At 40.7% G+C, this 23,902-nt stretch overlaps 1 protein-coding gene across 5 annotated transcripts in view; it reads left to right on the forward strand.

The window, feature by feature from the left end:
• LOC124545392 (calcium uptake protein 1 homolog, mitochondrial) overlaps nt 1-23,902 on the forward strand; it is a 231,674-nt gene that overhangs the window by 17,102 nt on the left and 190,670 nt on the right. The window contains exon 1 of one of the 5 annotated variants that reach the window (XM_047124304.1): nt 22,816-22,887. The exons of the other annotated variants lie outside the window; for them this stretch is intronic. The gene's annotated coding sequence lies outside the window, so the exon portion shown is untranslated. Of the gene's footprint in view, nt 1-22,815; nt 22,888-23,902 lie in introns of those variants that run through there. 5 annotated transcript variants of the gene reach the window in all.

The raw sequence follows: 23,902 nt of genomic DNA on the forward strand, positions 1-23,902 counted from the left end.
GAGAATCAAGTAGGTAAAAAGACGAGGGATAGTGGAAATCCTTGGGTAACAGAAGAGATACTGAATTTAATTGATGAAAGGAGAAAATAAAAAATGCAGTTAGTGAAGCAGGCAAAAAGGAATACAAACGTCTCAAAAACGAGATCGACAGGAAGTGCAAAATGGCTAAGCAGGGATGGCTAGAGGACAAATGTAAGGATGTAGAGGCTTATCTCATGAGGGGTAAGATAGATACTGCCTACAGGAAAATTAAAGAGACCTTTGGAGAACAGTTCTAAGCAAAGAAGGGAAAGCAGAAAGGTGGAAGGAGTATGTAGAGGGTCTATACAGAGGCAACGTTCTTGAGGACAGTATTATGGAAATGGAAGAGGAGGTAGATAAAGATGAAATGGGAGATAGGATACTGCGTGAAGGGTTTGACAGAGCACTGAAAGACCTAAGTCGAAACAAGGCCCCGGGAGTAGACATCATTCCATTGGAATTACTGACAGCCTTGGGAGAGCCAGTCTTGACAAAACTCTACCATCTGGTGAGCAAGATGTATGAGACAGGCGAAATTCCCTCAGACTTCAAGAAGAATATAATATTTCCAATCCCAAAGAAAGCAGATCTTAGAAGAAAGATCAAGGAAAGGCAAACCTACATTTCTAGCATTTGTAGACTTAGAGAAAGCTTTTGACAATGTTGACTGGAATACTCTCTTTCAAATTCTGAAGGCGGCAGGGGTAAAATACAGGGAGTGAAAGGCTATTTACAATTTGTACAGAAAGCAGATGGCAGTTATGAGAGTCGAGGGACATGAAAGGGAAGCCGTGGTTGGGAGGGAAGTGAGACAGGGTTGTGTAGCCTCTCCCCGATGCTATTCAATCTGTATATTGAGCAAACAGTAAAGGAAACAAAAGAAAAGTTCGGAGTAGGTATTAAAATCCATGGAGAAGAAATAAAAACTTTGAGGTTCGCCGATGACATTGTAATTCTGTCAGAGACAGCAAAGGACTTGGAAGAGTAGTTGAACGGAATGGACAGTGTCTTGAAAGGATTGTATAAGATGAACATATACAAAAGCAAAACAAGGATAATGGAATGTAGTCGAATTAGGTTGGGTGATGCTGAGACATAACTAATGAGGAGGTATTGAATGGAATTGGGGAGAAGAGGAGTTTGTGACACAACTTGACCGGAAGAAGGGATCGGTTGGTAGGTCATGTTCTGAGGCGTCAAGGGATCACCAATTTAGTACTGGAGGGTAGCGTGGAGGGGAAAGAATCGTAGAGGGAGACCAAGAGATGAATACCCTAAGCAGATTCAGAAGGATGTAGGCTGCTGTAGGTACTGGGAGATGAAGAAGCTTGCACAGGATAGAGTAGCATGGAGAGCTGCATCAAACCAGTCTCAGGGCTGAAGGCCACAACAACAACAACATGGAATTAGTGAGAGAGAGAGAGAGAGAGAGAGAGTCATATTCAGGTGTGGAACAGATGACCGTGTCTGTCAACAAAATGCATTGTACAAACTGTTAGCAATACCAAACCTGTGTAGGGTGTCAGCTTTGCGTGGAACTGGTTCCACTGATCGTGGCATCGAGCTCAGCTGACAGACTGCTTGGGAACTGGTAACATTCCTTAATAAATGTGATGCAAGATGCAACTAAACTAAGTCTTACACCTAGTAAAGCTCTTATATTGATTATTCAGCTATTAGTAAGACACCTGTCAGTTTTAGCACCTTTCCCTCAATCTTTTTGCCATAATTATTTATGATCTTTTTGGCTTTGACCTCTACTTTTCTAAATTTCATGGAAGTGTGGATTGGTTGCAGGACACCTTATCAGGAGTATAAACTATCCACCGTGTGCTATGATCTTCTGCACCTACTATTAGAGTGGATCAATATTTGCACCCAAAATCCAGTGTGTTAGCTAATGCATTATAGGGGATTTGTCACTTACGCTCATGGTTGTAGCCCCTCCTGACAACACAGAGTTTGTACTGATAATGCCTGAGCTGTAACATCCCCATATATGCCAAGGAATAGGTGCCTTGCCAATCTGGGGCACTGAGATGCCCAACCTCTACTATGCCAGGTAGCCTTTGACATGGTGGTGTGGAATCTGTGGGGAGAGCCTCTGATCAAAATGTGTGGCATCATGACAGAAGAACTGCAATGAAATGGGTCAAACTCACCTTCACTGTGACTATGCCAACACGGCTGTCTTGGTAGATAGAAAGCAAGATACTAGTACAGAGGCTTACAACTCCATGGTGTTTCCACCTTTCGCCACACCACAAGGTGAAAGTCAGACAAGGGGAAATGGAGGCTGACAGTTTGCCCAGTTCTTGGTATGCTCTAGAACAGGTAGAAAATCTTTTGCCATCTCATCTCATAACAAACTCAGTGAGATTCAAGGTGTCATCTTCCATTGGTACCTAATACTACAAATAGATTAAGAACTGCATGCTGACCTGGAATGCTATGGAATACATTTTGTTTGTCACTTTGAGAGAGGATCTAAGGGTAATAGGATGGGCTGTGGAGCTTTTGTCCTACATTTCAGTGAACATGTTTTATGTAAGGAAGTTAAGGTCATAATGTATAGGTATGACGTCAGACACTATTTTACTCCTCCTATGAGATGTTTAGAGATTTAGACACATTCTCACACGGTACTAACGAGGCTACTTGTGGAACATATGGAAGGACAATGCAAACAACCAGAACACCACATCTGTCATTCACGGACATGTTAAAGTTGTCAGGTGGGAAAAGAAAATGCAGGGATGTAAAACAAATGCTCACCTGTCTTATCATGATCCAGAGAAAAAGTTTAAATGACTCCACTCAACTGATATGATGTCAAACTTTGCTAACATTGTGTCAAAATTCACACCTTTCATGATGACAAGGTGTCAAAGAGCAACTCCTGCTGGCCCTAGGCAACTGTTTCCTCAGTTGGGGGAGGTGATATCAGCTCACTCAACCCCCCCCCCCTCCCCCTCAGGCTGCAGGTCATAGAAAAGAACAGTCCTCTTCTTTCCCAGAACTCAAGATAGGAAAATTCTCACAGAGGCTGAAAACTTACAGGGGCAAGAAGGGAAAATTCCAAAGTTCAACTGAATTCTGCAACACCTGTTGATCCAGTTCCCACCCTCCCCAAGGTTGAAACTATGAATCTTGAAGGAGAACCTCATATTCATAAGGAGCATTATTCAGCCCCTCTTTCCTCTTCACTTCTTGCTCAGGCCATCCAGTGGAGTTTTAATGCATGAAATGTATTCGCAGTTGGAATATCAGCTGTATAATGGAATGATGGCAATGAGATCTGTGCCAAACTGGGACTTGAACCTGGGTTTTCTGCCTATTGCGAGTGGTCGCCATACCATTTATCTATCCAAACGTGTGCATATGCAAAGGAACATTGCATCATAATTCGGAATAATACAGGCACTGCAACATTGTATTTATCCACTGATGCTGGGCGAGTGGGTTTCGAGTAAAATGTCTCCCGTACAGGGAATATATGTAATGGTTGTTGGAATACAGGTTGTAGATGCATGGCTGACATATGGAAGTTTTTGTCTGGCCACGAGTCATGTTGGGGTAGCTAAATGGTAAGGCGACCACTTGCAATAAGTGGAAAATGAGGTTTAAATCCTAGCCTGGCACAAATTTTCATTGTCGTCATTCCATTGTACAGCTGATGGTTGTCCATATTTGCAACTGCAAATACATTTCACGTATTTCATAACGGCTTTATCACAACAGTGCCCATTCCTTCGGAATTAAACAGGCACTGCAATATCAGAACTTTAATGACTACCATCACCATCTGGTCCAGCTCAAACTATTTATTGCTTCTTGAGTGGCTACTCAAGAGACTGGTTCTCAGAAACCCCATTAAACTGTGTGCATTTTTGTTAAAATTCTTAAATTTCTTGTGTATTTGTGAATCTAGTAGTCACAGTTCTGCATTTTAATAACTGTTTTTTGTATATCTTTGCTGCTTGTGTTGCAACAGGCATTTGTTTTTGTGTGAACAGCCATTACAGTTGTAGATCTTGCTTGTTGTGCAGTAGTGTTTTGGTGACCAGAGTGGGGGCTTCAATAACTGTCTAGGCTACACAGTGAGGTGACTAAAGTCATGGGATACCTCGTAATGTCATGTTGGACCTACTTTTGCCCAGAATAGTGTAGCAACTTGATGTTCTGAGGACTTGACAAGTTATTGGAAGTCCTCTGCAGAAACACTGAGCCATGCTGCCTCTATAGCCATCCATGATTGTGAAAGTGTTAACCAGTGCAGGATTTTTTGCACAAACTGGCCTCTTGATTATGTTGCATAAATGTTTGATGAAATTTACGTCAGGCAGTCTGGATGACCAAATCTTTCACTTGAATTTTCCAGAACGTTCAAGCTGGTGACATGGCAATCTCACCCATAAAAATTCTGTCATTGTTTGGGAACATGAAATCCGTGAATGATCTCCAATTAGCCAAACACAATCAGTTGCAGTGAATGATCTGTTCAATGGGATCATAGGACCCACTCCATTCCATGTAAACACAGACCACATCATTATGGAGCCGCCACTAGCTAGCACAGTGCCATGTTGACAACTTGGGTCCACGTCTTTGTGGGCCCTACACCACACTCAAACACTACCTTTTAGCACATTGGACTCGCATTTGAGAGGACGATGGTTCAAACCTGTCCCAGCTATGCTGATTTAGATATTCCGTGATTTCCTTAAATTGCTTCAGGCAGATGCCTGGATGTTTTCTTTGAATGGGCATGGCTGACTTCCTTCCCTTATCCGATGGGACCGATGACCTCGCTGTTTGGTCTCCTCCCCTAAATCAACCATTTGAACTGTACTATCAGCTCTTACCATCTGAAATTGGGACTCATCTGACCAGGCCTTAGTTTCCCAGTCATCTAGGACCCAACCGATATGCTCACTTGCCAAGGAGAGATATTGCAGGTGATGTCCTGCTGTTAGCAAAGGCATTTGTGTTGGTTGTCTGCTGCCGTAGCCCATTAAAGCTAACTTTTACCACACTATCCTAATGGATACGTTCGTTGAGCATCCTGCAGTGATATCTGTGATTATTTCATGCAGTGTTACTTGTCTGCTAACACTGACAACTTAATGCAAATGCCGCTGCTCTCAGACATTAAGTGAAGGTCATCGGCCACTGTGTTGTTGGTGGTGAGAGGTAATGCCTGAAACAGGGTATTCGTGGCACACTGTTGACACTGTGGATCTTGGAATATTGAATTCCCATACGCTTTCAGAAATGGAATGCCCCATATTACTAGATCCAACCACCACTCCGCATTCAAAATCTGTTAATTCCTGTTGTGCAGCCATAATCATGTCAGAAACCTTTTCACATGACTTGCCCGAGTACAAATGAGAGCTCCACCAAATCACTGTACTTTTATACCCTGTGTATATGATATTAGCATCACTGGTATATGTGCATATCACTACCCCGCGACTTTTGCATGTCAGTTTAGTTCCACCACCTTTAGTATGGATAGATACTGTGACTGCTGTAGTCAGATGTGAGCTGATTTGGTGACTTTTAGTTTGCAGCTCCAGATACTGCTGGCTTCAGTTATACAGCTTGAGACTGTTGCCTATGGGCATCACTCTAAGGGACCAGATCTGGGGATCCATGGTACTAACAGTGCATGCATGTATCACCCTGTTGGTCCAGGACTGTGACTCTTCGTGTTACTGCCCACATTGAGAATGACCACGAACCCACGACCAAGTGGGATTTCATTTCAGTGTGGCATGCAGCAAATGACTTTCTGGGGGACCTGTAGAAAGGCCTCCCCTGTTCATCTGACAAACAGGTTTCAAGTGCTGTCTGTGGCTGATCAAGATCCTGAGCCAAATGCGGTTGCTTGCCCAGTGTCAGAGGAAGCCTCTGGCCTGCAAGGTGTGGCCATTCGTAGAGGGTAGGATTACTAGTGGATGGGAGCTCCAATGTTAAGCATGTAATGGGGCCCTTTATGGATAGGACTACCAAGGAGTGGAAGAAATGCAGTGTGCACTCTACGTGCATAATGGGCGGAGTCATTCTGGATGTGGAAAGGGTGTTCCTGGATGCCGTTAAGAACACAGCATGCAGCCTACTGCAGGTAGTGGCTCAAGTTGGTCCCAACAATGTGTGTAGCTTTGGATCATAAGAGATTCTGTCTGGTTTCAGGTTGTTAGCTGAAATGGTAAATACTGCTGGTCATGTTGGGCAGATGAAAGCATAACTGACCATCTGTAGCTTCGTTAACATAGCATTGTTAACAGGACTGATTGTGGGCCTTCAGTGCAGAGCCGAGTGGAGAGTCTGAGTCAGAGGCTCAGATGGTTCTCTGACTGTGCAGGGGGCAGATTTGTGGTCTTGCAACATATGGTGGTGGGGTTCAGGTTCCAATTAATAGGTCAGGAGTCAACTCCATACAGAAGGCAGCTACATTGGTAATGGGGGCTGTATAGAATGCACTGGGCAGTTTTTTTAGGTTAGAGGGTTTTGGAAAAGCAAAAGAAAGGGGTTCTGTCTTGAAAGCTGGAGGACAAACGCAGGGTGTGGGTAGACATAGCAACAATAAGTATTATAGCTGTATCCAGAATGAGATTTTCACTCTGCAGAGGAGTGTGCACTGATATGAAACTTCCTGGCAGATTAAAACTGTGTGCCGGATCGAGACTCGAACTCGGGACCTTTGCCTTTCGCAGGCAAGTGCTCTACCAACTGAGCTACCCAAGCACGACTCACGCCCCATCCTCACAGCTTTACTTTTGCCAGTACCTCATCTCCTACCTTCCAAACATTACAGAAGCTCTCCTGCGAACCCTGCCAGGAAGTTTCATATCAGCGCACACTCCGCTGCAGAGTGAAAATCTCATTCTGGAGACATCCCCCAGGCTGTAGCTAAGCCATGTCTCCACAATATCCTTTCTTTCAGGAGTGCTAGTTCTGCAGGGTTCGCAGGAGAGCTTCTGTAAAGTTTGAAAGGTAGGAGACGAGGTACTGGCAGAAGTAAAGCTGTGAGGACGGGGCGTGAGTCATGCTTGGGTAGCTCAGTTGGTAGAGCACTTGCCCGTGAAAGGCAAAGGTCCCGAGTTCGAGTCTCAGTCCGAGACACAGTTTTAATCTTCCAGGAAGTTTCATTATAGCTGTAAATTGTGGTAGCCGTGTTGGGAAAGAACCACAGCTCCTAGCACTAATAGAAAGCACTGAAGCTCAGATCATTATCAGAACTGAAAGCTGGAGATAAGTTCAGCCGACGTTTTTACCTTGGGCCTAAGGGTAGTCAGAAAGTATAGATTAAATACAGCTGTTATGATGTGTTTGTTGCAGTTAGAAGTAGTTTATCTTGTATTGAACTTTATGTACATAGCTCCTTGAGCTAGTATGGGACTTGGCAGCTGGAGTAAGTAATAATTGGTTCCTTTTAACCCCCCTCCCCACAAATCGGATGATTCAGTTACTGAACAGTTCAAAGAAAACCTGAGTATCACATCAAATATGTGCCCCACTCATACACATATATTTGGTGGTGATTTCAGTCTACTCTCTGTTTGTTGGCAAAAATGTGTGTTCAATTCTAGTGATAGGAATAAGTCCTTGTCAGATATTGTTCTAAATTCTTTCTCTGAAAATTATTTTGAACAATTAGTTCAGGAGCCCACTCAAACTGTAAATGGTTGCGAAAATGTTCTTGACCTCTTAGCGACAAATAATTCTGAGCAAATAGGGAACTTCATGAGGGATGCAGGGATTAGTGACCACGTGATCATGATAATGGGACATAATATCCCAACATCCAAATCAACCAAAAATGAACACAAAATATATCTATTTAGAAAGCATATAAAAATTTACTTGACTCTTTCTAACAGACAGCCTCCACTCATTGCAAACTAACTATGTAAGTGTAGACCAGATGTGGCTTACACTCCAAGAAATAATATTAACAGAAATTGAGAGATTATTGCGAATAAAGTCATAAAAGATGGCACTGAACCCGTATGGTATGCAAAACAGGTCAAAACACTGTTGCAAAAACAATGAGAAAAGTATGCCAAATTTAAAAGAACACAAAATTTCCAAGACTGATGATGTTTTACTGAAGCCTGAAACTTAACATGGGCTTCTATGAAGGATGCATTTAATAGTCCCACAGCGCTGTCTCAAAATGTACCAGAAAATTGTAAGAGATTCTGATTATGTATAAAATACACCAGCTGGAAGAGACAACCAATAACTTCGCTGGATGATAGCAATGGTAATATTACCATTGACAGTGCCACCAAAGAAGAGCTACTAAATACAGTTTTCCAAATTGCTTCACTAAAGAAGATGAAGTAAATATTCCAGAGCTCGACTCAAGAACAGCTGTCGACATGAGTAACTTAGAAGTAAATATCCTAGGTGTAGTGAAGCAGCTTAAGTCACTTAGTAATGGCAAGTGTTTTGGTTGAGGTTGTATACCAGTTAGGTTCCTTTCAGAGTATGCTGGTACAGTAATTCCATACTTAGCTATCATGTAAAACTGCTCGCTCGACAAAAGATCCACAACAAAAGACTGGAGTTGCATAGGTCACACCAATAGTCAAGAGGGGTAGTAGGCATAATCTGATGAATTATAGACCCAAATCATGGACATCGATTTGCAGTATGATTTTGGAGCATATACTACATTCAAACATTGTGAAATACTTTAAACAAAATGGTCTGTTGACAAATAGTCTGCACAGAATCAGAAAAAAAACTGTCATGAAACACAACTACTCTTTATTCACATGAAGTAGTAGATGCTGTCGCAGTGAATCTCAAATTGGTTCCATATTTATAGATTTTCAGAAGGCTTTTGACACTGGTCCTCAAAAGAGACTTCCAACCAGATTACGTTCCTGATGAGTATCGCATCTGTTGTGTGAATAGATTCATGATTTCATGCCAGAAAGGTCACAGTACACGGTAATAGATGGAAAGTCGTGGAGCAAAGCAGAAATCGTATCTGGCATTCCGCAATGAAGTGTTACAGGGCCTTTGCTGTTCCTAATGCAGATAATGCTGTCATTTATCATGTAGTGAAATCATCAAAAGATCAAAACCAATTGCAAAATGATTTAGACATGATATCTGTGTGGTGTAGAAAGTGCAGTTGGCTCTGAGTAAGGAAAAGTGTGAGGTCATTCAGATGAGTACTAAAAGAAATACGTTGATTCAGTTGCACAATAAATTGCACAAACCTGATAGCTGTCAATTCAACTAATACCTAGGAATTACAATTACAAACAATTTGGAATGGGGCTATCACATAGATAATGTTGTAGAGAAGGCAAGCACAAGACTGAATTAAGTTGGCAGAACATTTAGAAGATGCAATAGATCTACTATAGAGACCACCTACACTGCACATTCTCTGTTCTCTGCTAGAGTATTGCTGTGTGGTGTGGGATCTTTACCAGATAGAATTGACAGAGGATGTCAAAAAAGTCCAGCAAGGGCTGCTTCTTTTGTATTACCATGAAATAGTAAGTGTGTCAAGAGTATGATAAGGGAACAGGTTGGCATTTACAGTGTGCAGAGGAACTTTTCATGAATTTTCCCCTCTGAATGTAAAAGTATTTTGTTGGCACCAGCCTACATAGGGAGAAATGATGATCATCATCATAAAATTAGAAAGAAAAATCGAAGGTGCTAAGGAAAGTGTGTTAATTTTTTTCACGAGCTGTTACGAGAACGAAACTGTAGAGAAATAGTCTGAAGGTGGTCTGAAGAACCCTCTGCCAGGCACTTAATTCTGTTTTGCAGAGTAGTTATGTATATGTAGAAGTAGATTTAGAATAAAAAATCCTACTGTAAATATCAGTGAACCATTGTCATTAACCACTGCCTTAGAACTGTAGCCATTCACCTATACAGTATCACGAGCTGGTGGAGCTAATGGGACAGCTGCCTCCATCCTTACTCCTGCTGGGTGACTTCAGTGCCCTAAGCCTCTTTGAGGTAGCCAAACTACATCTAGCAGGTGCCAAGTAATAGAGCAAGTAATTTCAGACCTGGAAGTCTGGCTACATAACACCCTTCAGTATGGTTCATGGAACATAATCAGCCACAGATATTACAGTTTGCAGCTCGAGCATCTCATCTTTGATCCAGTGGTATGTCCATAGCGACTGCTGCTACTACTACCAGGTGCCCACCACTCTATTCACAAACCACTGACTAATAGAACATGCACTGCATTGGTCACTTTAGAAGGCCAACTGGCAAGCTTTCACATCCAAAGCAATTTTTGAAACCAGCCAAGATAAGGATATCAAGGGAGTGGTACAAGGTACTATTGACAGAGTTACACACACTGCAAAAGCAATGATACCCTATCCGTTGGTCTCTCCCTGCCAGAAATGTGTGCCATAGTGGTCTGAAGATAAAGCTGCAGCTATCACTTTAGTGACACAGATGTTCCCCTCAGAACACTTGCTAGCATTTAGGAGATTTTAAGTGAAAGCACAATTTTTAATAAAAACAAGAAAGTGTTGGGAACTGTATGTATTATCTTTAATTGCCAACACCCCACTGTCTGAAGATGGACCAAAATCTACCTCATTTGTGGCTGCTCACCATCCATAGTAGTTCATGGCACCTCCCTCTGTGGAAACATCTGTGCTGATACTGAGGTCATTGCTGAGTGTTTCGTGGCACACTTTGCTGAAGTGTCTGCATGCAATAGCTACCATCCTAACCTCCGGACCTGGAAATGCCAGGTGGATCAGAACTATTTAATCCCCCTTGCAAAAGGCTTCAAATCGCACATTGTCCTATTTAGTGACTGGGAGTTCTGCAGCACTTTAGCTGATTGTTTGGAGACAGCACCTGGACGTGATAAAATCCAAAATCAAATGCTTAAACGCAACAGCATAAAACAAATGCTCAGGGTTTTCAATTGTTTTTTTGGGAAAGGGAGTTACCTTTCCAGTAGTGGGATGGTACAATTATGCCAATCCTGAAACTGGGAAAAGGCCCTCAAATTTTGACTCATTATTGACCAATCCGTCAATGAAATGGGCTGTGCAAATTATCCAAAAGAATAACCAACTGACGACTGTGTTGGTGCGTGGGACCTAGAGAACATTTATTGCAATTTCAAAGTGGCTTTCAGGCATTCCGCTCCACCACAGACTAATAGAGTCACTGTAATCTGTAGTGCGCAATGCTTTTGAACCTTGCCAACACCTAATTGCTGCGTTTTTGATCTGCAGAAGGCTTACTATATTATCTGGCACCATCAGATGTTGTCTACACTGCGTGAGTGGGTCTTTATTCAGAATTTCCTAACCCTACGTTCAATTCCAGATGGGTTGAACATTCAGCAATCACTGTTTACAGGAAACTGGGGTACCTCAGAGATCAGTCCTGAGTGTAACTCTCTTCACCATCACAATCAATGGTATTGTGACTGCAGTGGGACCCACAGTCTCAATGTGACTGTGTGCCAACTTCAGGAGGCTGTACAGCAAGTACATAACTGGGGCGTGAGTCATGGATATAAATTTTCTACCATGAAAACTTGGGTTGTCAATCCAGGACCACATCCGCATCCAGAACTTAACTGTGGTAACCAGTTACTTGTAGTTGTGGAAACTTTCAAATTTTTAGGCCTTTTATTCGACAATAAGTTAACATGGTTGCCACATGTACACCAGCTCTGGCCAAGTCACATGGGGAAACTTGATACTCTCAAATTTCTCAGCAGCTCCTCCTGGGCACAGACTACACTGTTCCTCTGGGGTTATGCAAAGCTTTGATGTTATCCCACTTGGACGGTGGATGTGTTGCCTATGTGTGAGCAGCATTGTCAGTACAGAGCTTGTACTCTGTCTCCCAGCAATGTGCGTAAGTTAGTAACTGGAGATTCCTGTACGAGCTCTATAAAATAACCTCCTATTGGAAGTTGGTAGCCCACCACTGAAGGCCAGATGTCAGCAACTGTTGGCGAACTATGTGGTCACAATGTGTCAGGTGCCTACACATCCATGTTACTCAACTGTTTCACAAACAACAGTTCTGGCTGTTTAAGAATCGCCCAAAAATGGATAGACCAGCTTGAATGTGATTGGAGGTTTTATGCAAGACCTCAAACTACCACTGATACTCATGTTAATGGAGTACCCTCTTGGCACCCCCATGATGTGTATCCAGCCCTATGATTCTGATGGGCCTCTTCTGCAGCCCTAAGGAAACTGCTGACACCACCATTCTCAGACATTGTTCCGTCTGGTTCTTCACGACAGTCCAAAGTCGACATGCGTCTGCACCGGCGGTTTCCAACCGTGGGGGTAATTAACCTCTCATGGGTAAAACAAAATTTTCTGAGGGATGAAAACAAAATTGTTTGACTGTGTTTTGCTTACTGTGATGTTTGCCTGCTTTATTTCTTCATTGATAGTCCTTGGTGTCGATACTGTGTTGTTATACGGGCTGGGGTTGAAAAATGGGGGGTGGAAGTTCAACACTGACTACTGTAAATGATGTAGCTGACAGTTACACAGTTGCATTTCACAGTTCTTTACTTTCACTGTTCACAACCCCACAATATTACACAGTTATATGGCCAGTTCACTATTGGTTAACTTTTGAATAGCCTCATTAGTAGTTTGCAGGCAAACGTCAGCATACTGCTACAACAGTTTACTGTTGAACATTTATGAGCAGTAAAAACCTAACCACACAGTTCTTGCAGAATAATACGGTATGTGTGAGACTATTGAACAGACACTGTCATTATTTTAACACAGTTAAGTTGATGCATTGTTGTTGATGTAACCAATACAGGGTTTTTGTCTGAAAATCGGCTGTGGACGGACTGTCCCAGGACCAAAAATCGGGCCTTTATATTTCCTCACAATAACAGGTACTGAAAATATACATTGTTTGATGTTTAATTTACAGAAATTACAACTACGGCATAACTCACTCAATTAACTGAAGATATCAAAAAATTCGTCCTCCTTAGCAGTTCCTTCCATCGCAAAGGCTAGGCCATGTTATTTGTTTAAATAATGAAATTAACAGATATACGGTAGTTATGCAAAATAATGCTTTTGATAAAACAGGTAATTATTTTGGAATTAATTAAGGGCTGGCTTTGCCAACATGTTTTCGAATAGAGCCAAATAAATACCTAAAGAATCCTAGTGTGGTTCTTCCAAATGTTTATAATAAGTACAGAATTTATGTTTGTTTGTAAGTCAACAATAGAATTTAAGTTATGAAATAATTACCGATTTCACCGGATAACAAAAGATATTAACTAGGAATAGTCAAAATAAATTAGGAAATTAATTACCTACGCAAAACGAAGCACAAAATTAGGTCTGGTGCTATATTTCTTAAGACTTAGAGCCAACATTTCTCTTTTATGAAAATGCAGATTCTACTCATGTATGTTAATGGTAAGTAGTCAAAAAAGAAAAAATTAATTTTAGGAGGCAGGTGGCAAAACAAGACAGGAAGTAAAGAGATCCCAGCTTGCTTTGTCACAAAAACTAAATTACTTTTAAAAGACAATAATTGTTGTTATTACTATTTCTTAAGGCTGTGATACTGATTTCATAAGTTACCAATAATTATATATTTTTTTCAAATACCGGCAGTAATGCATGACACAATGAAGTGTAGATTACAGTTCGTGAAGTGAATGTATGAACATATTCTTCCTCACCAGCTCCATCTATTACAGATATGCTTTGTACCGTGCATCTGTTGTCGTCGTCGTCGTCATCATCTTCAGTCCAAAAGACTGGTTTGATGCAGCTCTCCATGCTACTCTAGCCTGTGCAAACTTCTTCATCTCCAAGTAATTAATGCAACCCACATCCTTCTGAATCTGCTTAGTGAATTCATGTTTTGGTCTTCCTCTGTGATTTTTACCCTCCACACTGCCCTCGAATACTAAATTGGTGATCCCTTGATGTCTCAAAACATGTCCTGGAAAACGATCCCTTCTTCCAGTAAAGTTGTGCCACAAATTCCCCTTCTCCACAATTCTAATCAGTACTGCCTCATTATTTACATGACCTACCCATCTATTCTTCAGCATGCTTCTATAGCACCCTGTTTCGAAAGCTTCTATTCTCTTCTGGTCCAAACTATTTATTGGCCATGTTTCACTTCCATACATGGCTACACTCCATACAAATATTTTCAGAAAAGACTTCCTGACACTTAAATCTATATCCGATGTTAACAAATTTCTCTTCTTCAGAAACACTTTCCTTGTCATTGCCAGTCTGCATTTTATATCCTCTCTACTTTAGCCATAATCAGTTATTTTGCTGCACAAATAGAAAAACTCATTGACTACTTTAAGTGTCTCATATCCTTGATGCTTTCATCAATTAAATTCAATATCTATTCTGTTACCCAAGGATTTCTACTAGCTCTCATCTTGTTACTTACTTGATCCTCTGCTGCCTTCACTATTTCATCTCTCAAAGTTACCCATTCTTCTTCTACCGTATTTCTTTCCCCCATTCTTGTCAATCATTGCCTAATGCTCTTACTGAAACTCTCTGCAACCTCAGGTTCTTTCAGTTTATCCAGGTCCCATATCCTTAAATTCCCACCTTTTTGCAGTTTCTTCAGTTTTAATCTACAGTTAATAACCAATAGATTGTGATCAGAGTCCACATCTGCCCCTGGAAATACCTTGCAATTTATAACTTGGTTCCTAAATCTCTGTCTTACTATTATATAATCTATCTGAAACCTTCCAGTGTCTCCAGGCCCCTTACATGTATACAGCCTTCTTTCATGATTCTTAAACCAAGTGTTAGCTATGATTAAGTTATGTTTTGTGCAAAATTCTACCAGGCAGCTTCCTCATTCATTCCTTACCCCCATTCCATATTCACGTAGTATTTTTCCTTCTCTTCCTTTTCCTACTATCTAATTCCAGTCCCCCATGACTATTAAATTTTCATCTCCCTTAACTATCTGAATAATTTTTTTTATCTCATCATACATTTCTTCAATCTCTTCTTCATCTGTGGAGCTAGTTGGCATATAAACATGTACTAATATAGTAAGAGTGGGCTTTGTGTCTATCTTGGCTACAATAATGCGTTCACTATGCTGCTCATAGTGACTTACTCATGTTCCTATTTTTTAAATACATTATTAAACATACTCCTGCATTACCCCTATTTGATTCTGTACTTATAACCCTGTAGTCACCTGACCAGAAGTCTTGTTCCTCCTGCCATCGAACTTCACTAATTCCCACTGTATCTAACTCTAACGTATCCAGTTCCCTTTTTAAACTTTCTAACCTACCTGCCCGATTAAGGGATCTGACCTTGCACACTCCAATTCATAGGACGCCAGTTTTGTTTCTCCTGATAACAACTTCCTCCTGAGTGGTCCCCGCCCGGAGATCTAAATGGGAGACTATTTTACCTCTGGAATATTTTACCCAAGAGGACGCCATCATCTTTTAGCCATACAGTAAATCTGCAAGCCCTCGGGAAAAATTACGGCTGTAGTTTCCCTTTGCTTTGAGCCGTTCGCAGTACCAGCACAGCAAGTCAGTTTTGGTTACTGTTACAAGGCCAGATCAGTCAATCATCCAGACTGTTGCCCCCGCAACTACTGAAAAGGCTGCTGCCCCTCTTCAGGAACCACACGTTTGTCTGGCCTCTCAACAGATACCCCTCCGTTGTGGTTGCACGTATGGTGTGGCTAGATGTATTGCTGAGACATCCAAGTCTCCCAACCAATGGCAAGGACCATGATTCATGCATCTGTGACAGTAAAATTGAGGTACACAGTATACATCAAATACACTTGGATACCTCATGAAAGTGCCTTCTCCGAGGTGCATGTAGTTCCTGCAAGGACCAGAAGTTGTTTCATTATTCACTTTGCAACATGTAAAGAAACTAATTGAAAGCACAAAGCGACACTAAGTAATGGCTACTACATTCAAGTAGCAGTGGACAGATGTAAAGTATTAGCTTTATGAAGTATTCTAGTTTCTACCAGTTCACAAAAAAGAAGTGCAGCAGCCATGTGATTTAGGAACAGTAAGAATGTAGTGCACAGTGCACACATTTTTTAACTGTGGTGGCTTTGAAATTGGGGGTGCAGGATGTGGGTCAAGCAGATATTGATAGGTAGAGGAGTGATGCAGAGAGAGCATGATTTGTAACAAGTGTGTACCCTTGATGTGGATAGTTAGTATTCTTTTCCAAGGATGAGTTGCAGGTGGTATTCACAATGCGCTGAGAATTGCTACATTATTCTACAAATTTCTTGTTAGAAGTAAGCAGTACCAATTGTCTCATTACCATATTAGTTCACGGTTTAATGAAATACTTACAAAAAATAAATATGATTTATCTCCATCATCTTAAAAACTAATGTATTCAAAGAAAAATTATTGTACTATGAAGTTTGATTATGCGCTAATGTTGGTGTTGAAAACCAGGGGTGGTTGGGTACTACCTAATATCTGGTTAACTCAGAGGTAATGGTCTCGGAAAGGTTGGAAACCATTGATCTACACAGATTGATTGAAAGTCAACAACAGTGTTGGATGTGTTTCTGCATACACATGGAATGGCAGGCTACCACAACCCTCACATTTCTTTAGTGTAAGTGGATTTTATAGTAAAATTTAATGCACCTCAATATTTGGTCTTTGGGTGGATGTGTGAGGATTGGCTGTCACTGCAGTGTGTGCCCCAGAGTGGCCTCCAGCTATTGTCTACCTCTGTACCGGCATGCATTTTAAGTTTCTTATGTATGTATGTATGTCATTTATCTAACAGTTGATGCTAATTGACTCTCTAGTCTGTGCAGTATTAATATTTTCACCTCATTTTAGTAGTATTATGATGAACCTTCATGCAGCTTCATTTGGTGACCAGGTAAAGTTTTTAACTGCTTGTGTTGTATCTCACTTTTAACTATTTTACTTTAGCTACTGCCATGAAAATTTTCATCTATGATGGCAAGGTTATGAACACTGGAGTTTAAAGGTTAGCTCATTCGTGAAATGAGATAAATATTCCTATTACAGGTTTGAGTTGTGGTCTGTCAAATAGAATTTCAGTTTTAATATTAATGTGACTTGGTACTTTTATGGTTTCTTTCTTTTTAATAATTTTTGCAAAGCCTCAAAGGAATAATGACTCTTGTCATTAAAATAATTAAAATGTCATTTTGTAACTTATGGTCACTGGACAAGGAAACATCAGACTTCGATATTTAAAACAGACGGGTTGCTGGTCTGAAAGGGTACATATTATAATGTGAGAATTCTAATAAAAGGTTAGTTAATGACCATTATCCTTTGTCAGTTATCTTAGTGGTAATTGCTGCAAAATATTACTACACAAATACAAATTGTTTATGATAAAAGCAATTAGGTTCAGTATACTGTCATTTTAAAAGACATTCCTCTGAAAGCTCTGATAGAACAAAGTAATAATAATTGAAAGTTTTTGCCTTTTGTTTTAGAAACAAAAATAATCTGAGGTATTATTTCTTATGCCTATCACATGTATATAAATTAATTCTTTGCCACTACTCGGCATATTTATTCCATATAGACTTTTTATTTTCCCATTGAAAGATTTATTACAAGTAGACAGTTCTTTCTTTCTTGTTCCACTTTTTTTTTTTTTTTTTTAGTGAATTTCAGTTGCAACTAGGAACTGATTATCAAGATGTTCACCCCCTTTACACCCATAATCATCATCATCATCATCATCATCATCATCATCATCCATCACTGTCACCAGGTGATACTCACCGTGTCCATGTTATTTTCAGAAAAACCTCATGTTTCCTCCTCCTTCCCCTTCCACCACCCAGGTTGTTTTAAATGGGAATCACCTCAGGAAGCTTAGCCTTCATCAGCTGGGTACATGTTTGGCTAGCTTGTGTTTCCTGAGCTGGGCTCAGGAGTCACCAGTCTTTTGTAACTGTAAGCTGTGGGCATACAACTGGACAGCGTAGCCCTGTGGTGGAACGTTGTGTGTCACAGGTAGTGGAGCTCTTGGCTGAACTACCCAGATTGCAAGGACAGGTATATTCTATCAGGGTGTTCCGCATTGAGGTGCATGGTTCTTGAAAAGCGAATCTGTTGCGTGTCCCATAGTTGTATGAGGCTTACACAGGCAAATGGGCCTCTGTCTGGGTGGACTGTTGTTTTGATAGCTATTCATGGAATGTCTATAAAACCTCAGAGAGATGTGAACAATAACTTAAATCTATCAAGAGGCTGCATAATAGAAGATTCTTGGTTGAAACAATAATGAGTACCTAACTAAAAAAGCTACTAAATGCTAAATCACTGGGGGAGTGTGCTATCAAAAGTGAGCTGTATACTGCACTAAATTGTTGTAAGGGAGTTGTAACCTCTAAGGATATCATGGATATTGGTGCCGAGGAACTGCAGTAGGAATGGCAAAGCAAAGACGTCATCAAAGTCAAGAAATTTCATGAAACAGACTAATATTGAGTTCGAGAAGACACCATCTTTGATTCTGATTTTTGACCTTCGAAGTAGCCCAACTACATTACAGGTTTTGCCCACCTTTAAGTTAGGCTCTATGACCTGCTTAATTTGTCAGCTCTTTTGGCACACCACCATGATATGCAAAGGTTAGGCTACATGCAGATGATGTGGTTCAACTGTCAGTGAACCAGGTGCTCAGTGCATTTGCCTCAGCCATGTGTGTCAATTGTTCCAAAGTCACTGTTTTGAGTAAAGAATATCCTGTATTCCAGTAAGAGAAAAAAATCCAGTAGATCAGGGTTACCCAATATACCTACTACACTGAAGTGAAAAGCCATTTCCGGCCACAGAGTCACCTCTATCTGTCAAATCATTCTCATCAGTCTTAAAGCAGCTTGTACCAAAGACTGATGCTGGTACTAAGACAGTGACAGTTGAACGGTGTACAACAACTTGCAGCTGTAAATCTGGCTGCAAACCTGCACCAGTGGTTACACAAACAACTTTGCCTACTACCAAAACCAAAACAATTTGTCGTGGCAGAACGTGCTGCCGAGAAGAATAATAAACGCTCGTGGCAGACAGAAAAAGAGAACAAGAAAATTTCTTCTGTTAAAAAAACGTTTCCAGTATTGCCAAAATCCAAGCTGGGGACAAAAATAACAGGCCGAAAAGAGCAGATCGAGAACTGTCAGTCTATCTGATATTTCATATGATGACCATACTATTGTTGGTATGAATATCATGTGAGGTAACCCGCAAGCCCCTCTGCTACAAACTCCCCATCATGGAGAAATGACCAAGTGAAAGACAAATTAAAAGCTCATCAGTATGATTGTTTCCATACTGCTGTGTAACATCAGTGCTTTCAGAAGACATGTGGAGGAATTAACACTTCTAGCCAAGGGAAGATCAATGTGTGTGTGTGTGTGTGTGTGTGTGTGTGTGTGTGTGTGTGTGTGTGTGTGTTTATTTGTAAGAGACTAATTTTAAATTATCCTTGGGCAGATCCATGAAAGGAACTTTCGAGGACATTCTCTTATTTTTGTGTGAGTCTTCCTCCCACCAAACTGTTTTAAATGTTGAATTGATGTTGTCCTCTCTCACAGCTTTGAACAAGAGAACAGGGTCCCTCAAGGTAGAGTCAGAGCTGTTATTAACAGTGTACTGTTGACAGTTAAAAGTCTTGTCTAATGTATATTTTGGACAACTGGTCCATCTTTTGTTCTTCCTGTAGCCTATCAACAACAACTCCTCAACTGCAGTTGACTGTAAGAAGATTGAAGGAATGGGCAGAGATGAAAATAATATCTAAACTGAGAAGTTTGTGTATTTTCTTTTAACCTTCACATTCTGTTTTTAACTTTTGATTTGAAAATGGACGTTGTTTTTAATTTTAAGAAATGTTGAGGTTTCTGTGCCTCACATTTGATTTCGAGATTGACTGATTACCAGAACTTAGGGACCTGAAAACTTCAGTCACTAAGAGCTGAAAATATTTTAAAATGTATCAGCCATAGTTTATGGATGGTAGTCCAAACCTGTCTGCTCCAGTTTTACAGAGCCTTTGTGCAATCACAGCTCGATTATGTGTATGTAACATATGGATTGGCAAGACAGTCATATTAAAAGGATGTTGGACATGCAGCACCATGAAGGAAATAAGTTGGCCATCTTTAGAAACAGTCCCATACCAAGCCTCTGCACTGAGGCTGCTGTGCCACAGCTCAACATCAGGTACAACTCCTCATGATGTGATAGGCCCATAAGGCAATACTACACTACAGGCATACTGTTGCTTGTCCACCAATGGAAAGACTCTTTGATAATCAACAGCAAACAATGAGGCCCTATGGGATTTGTGTCTGATTTGAAGGTGTTACATCAAGCTTGGAGCAGATTTCCACCTGGGTCCTAAACAGGGCCAGAATTGTTTTCAATTTAACAAATTTTAAGAAAGATAGCACACCAGATTTTATGTTTTAACCTTTGTTTTATAACACTGTAGATTGACATCATGGTTTTAAAGCTGTGTACGCTGTGCTCAAAGCAAAAGTGCTCCATTGGCTGTTTAGTAGTGTTTCCCCAACCAAGTCCTCAGAATTTGTTTCTCCAATGAAAGCACCTTATTTGCCATAGAGCTCCATGGAATTCTGAAGGCACTGGAGATGATGCAGCAGCTTCAGAGCTTAAAGTTTCTCATCTGCTACAGTTCCATTAATGCGCTACAAACATTGTAACAAAAGTACACAGCAGGGAAAATGAGACAAACAGTTTGGGCTAACTTGCATCTTCAGCAGCAAGGGAAGCCTGTATCATTCTGCATTGTTACCAGGTCATATGAGAGTCTGGGAAAACGACCAACAGCCGGGGAGACCTGCAGGAGACATGATGTGACACAATGCGCCATTCTCCTGCAGGATGTTATTTTGCTGTTGTGCGCCAGAGAGTCGTGCAGCTTTGCGGGAGGAGGAATGGTTGAGAGGAGGGGCAGTAAGCTGGTAAGCTGCAGTCAGTGGAGTCAACCATCTGTCTGTGACATTCCTCATACTGGTCACTCTGGCGGGAGGAAGTGACCCTGTCCCTCCTCCAAATTGGGCTCTGTCACTATGTTTGGTCCTCATACTACAACAAGAGGAGACCCCCCCCCCCCCCCCCCCCCAGTGTCATCTGTGATGCCTGTGGCATACAAATTACTATCACTATGTTTGGTCCTCATACTACAACAAGAGGAGAGGGCCCCCCCCCCCCCCCCCCCCAGTGTCATCTGTGATGCCTGTGGCATACAAATTACTATCACTATACACTCATTTTAACCCTTTCAGACCTGATTTTTTTTCTAGAGCAAGGAACATTTTTTTATGCGGTAATCTCTTAGGTGATTTTTTAATGACTTTTGATGGAAGATTTATACAAAAATATGTAGCAGTTTTCAAAATATACTTTTACGCTTGGCTTCATCTTATGGACTAAAATAACTAATCAGAAAGTATTCTCTAGTATAATAAATAAAATGATCATTCAATAATTACCATGCAAAATAACTATAACAGTGTTCAATTATACAGTGGAATATAGCAAACCAACCACACACACGTGTTCTGTGGGCCAGGGCCACAAGCTGCCGCACATTGCAACATTGATTTGCTAATATTTTCACTGTGATACCCAGCAGTTGGCAGCAATTTCACATGATGAAAACTTTGAACATTCACAAATGTATACCTGGGGAAAAAATACTCCTGTTTGAGTTAAGACATAGTAAAAGTTAATGTTCACTACTGCAGCCAGAGGGCCTTTAAGGGTTAACTGAGGGAAGCACAAACTATGAATTTTGTATTCAAGAAATCCACACTTTGTTCTTTTCCAATTTCTACAGATTTTGCAGATTGACTGAAGCTTTCAATACCACTTCGCCTATTCTTAACCTGTCACCATTCAACCTAATCTAGACATCAGGCTGTGCTGCAGATCAGTCTTTCACCACATCCTACATTCCTGAAAACAATATAGATGCAAAACAAATGTTGTCATTGTTGTATCTTTTTGTTTGGGCATATGTGATATCACATACCACTTCATGATTACAGTACGACATGTAATATTGTTTGTCAGTTGACCCCTTTTTGCCATCTGTGCATCATGTGAAACGTAATGCCATGTAGCCAGCCTCTTGTCCTCTTCCAGAAAATCTTCAATTTTTTACTTTTTATCCTCCAGTTACTCTTTGAAATATATTACTTAGCATCTTCTTCTGTAGAAGATTTAATTTTAGTTTTTTGATGCCATTTCTGGTCCTACACTCCATTCCATTATAATCATCTGTGAAGTTTTTACAACTTCTTTTGCTTTCAATTTCATGGTCCATATCAATTTCAACACCACCCTTCCCCATGAACCATGGACCTTGCTGTTAGTGGGGAGGCTTGCATGCCTCAGTGATATATCTAACCGCACCATATGTGCAACCACAACAGAGCAGTATCTGTTGAGAGGTCAGACTAAAATGTGGTTCTTGAAGAGGGGCAGCAGCCTTTTCAGTTGTTGCAATGGCAACAGTCTGGATGATTGATTGATCAGGCCTTGTAACATTAACCAAAATGGCCTCGCTGTGCTGGTACTGTGAACGGCTGGAAGCAAGGGGAAACTACAGTCACAATTTTTTCCGAGGGCATGCAGCTTTAGTATATGGTATCTGCTGGGGTAATATATTCTGGTGATAAAATAGTCTCCCATTTGGATCTCCAGGCAGGACTACTCAGAAGGACGTCATTATCAGAGGAACAAAACTGGCATTGAATGGACTGGAATGTGGAATGTCAGCTCCCTTAATTGGGCAGGTAGGTTAGAAAATTTAAAAAGGGAAATGAATAGGTTAAAGTTAGCTATAATGAGAATTAGTGAAGTTTGGTGGCAAGAGGAACATGACTTCTGGTCAGGTCAATACAGGGTTATAAGTACAAAATCAAATAGGGTTAATGCAGCAGCAGGTTTAATAATGAATAAAAGTAGCTTATCTGAGTCTATTCTATGAACAGCACAGTGAATGCATTATAGTAGTCAAGATAGACATGAAGCCCACATCCCCACAGTAGTACAAGTTTATATGCCAGCTAGTTTTTCGGGTGAGAAACAGATTGAGGAAATGTATGATGAAATAAAAGAAATTATTCATATAGTTAAGGGAGACGATGTAGTCATGGGGGACTGGAATTTGATAGTAGAAAAAGGAAAAGAAGGAAAAGTAATGGGTGAATATGGACTGGGGGGGAAGGAATAAAGAGGAAGCTGCCTGGCAGAATTTTGTACAACATAATTTAATTGTCGCTAACTCTTGGTTTACGGATCATGGGAGAATATTGTGTACTTGGAAGAGACCTGGAGACACCGCAAGATTTCAGATTGATTTATACAAGAGTAAGACAGAGATTTCGGAGCCAGATTTTAAATTGCAAGATGTTTCCTGTGCCAGATGTGGATTCTGACCACATTTTTTTGGTTATGAACTGCAGATTAAAATTGAAGAAACTGCAAAATGGTGGGAATTTAAGGAGATGGGACATGGATAAACTGAAAGAACCAGAGGATGTAGAGAGTTTCACAGGGACCATTAGGGAACAATTGACAAGAACAGGGGAAAGGAATACATTAGAAGAAGAATGGGTAGCTTTGAGAGATGAAATAGTGAAGGCAGTGGAGGATCAAGTAGGTAAAAAGATGAGGGCTAGTAGAAGTCCTTGGCAACACAAGAGATATTGAATTTAATCGATGAAAGAAGGAAATATAAAAATGCAATAAATGAAGCAGGCAAAAGAGAATACAAGCGCCTAAAAATGAGATCGACAGGAAGTGCAG

Source organism: Schistocerca americana, chromosome 8, assembly GCF_021461395.2.
Source record: "Schistocerca americana isolate TAMUIC-IGC-003095 chromosome 8, iqSchAmer2.1, whole genome shotgun sequence".
Lineage (NCBI taxonomy): Eukaryota > Metazoa > Arthropoda > Insecta > Orthoptera > Acrididae > Schistocerca > Schistocerca americana.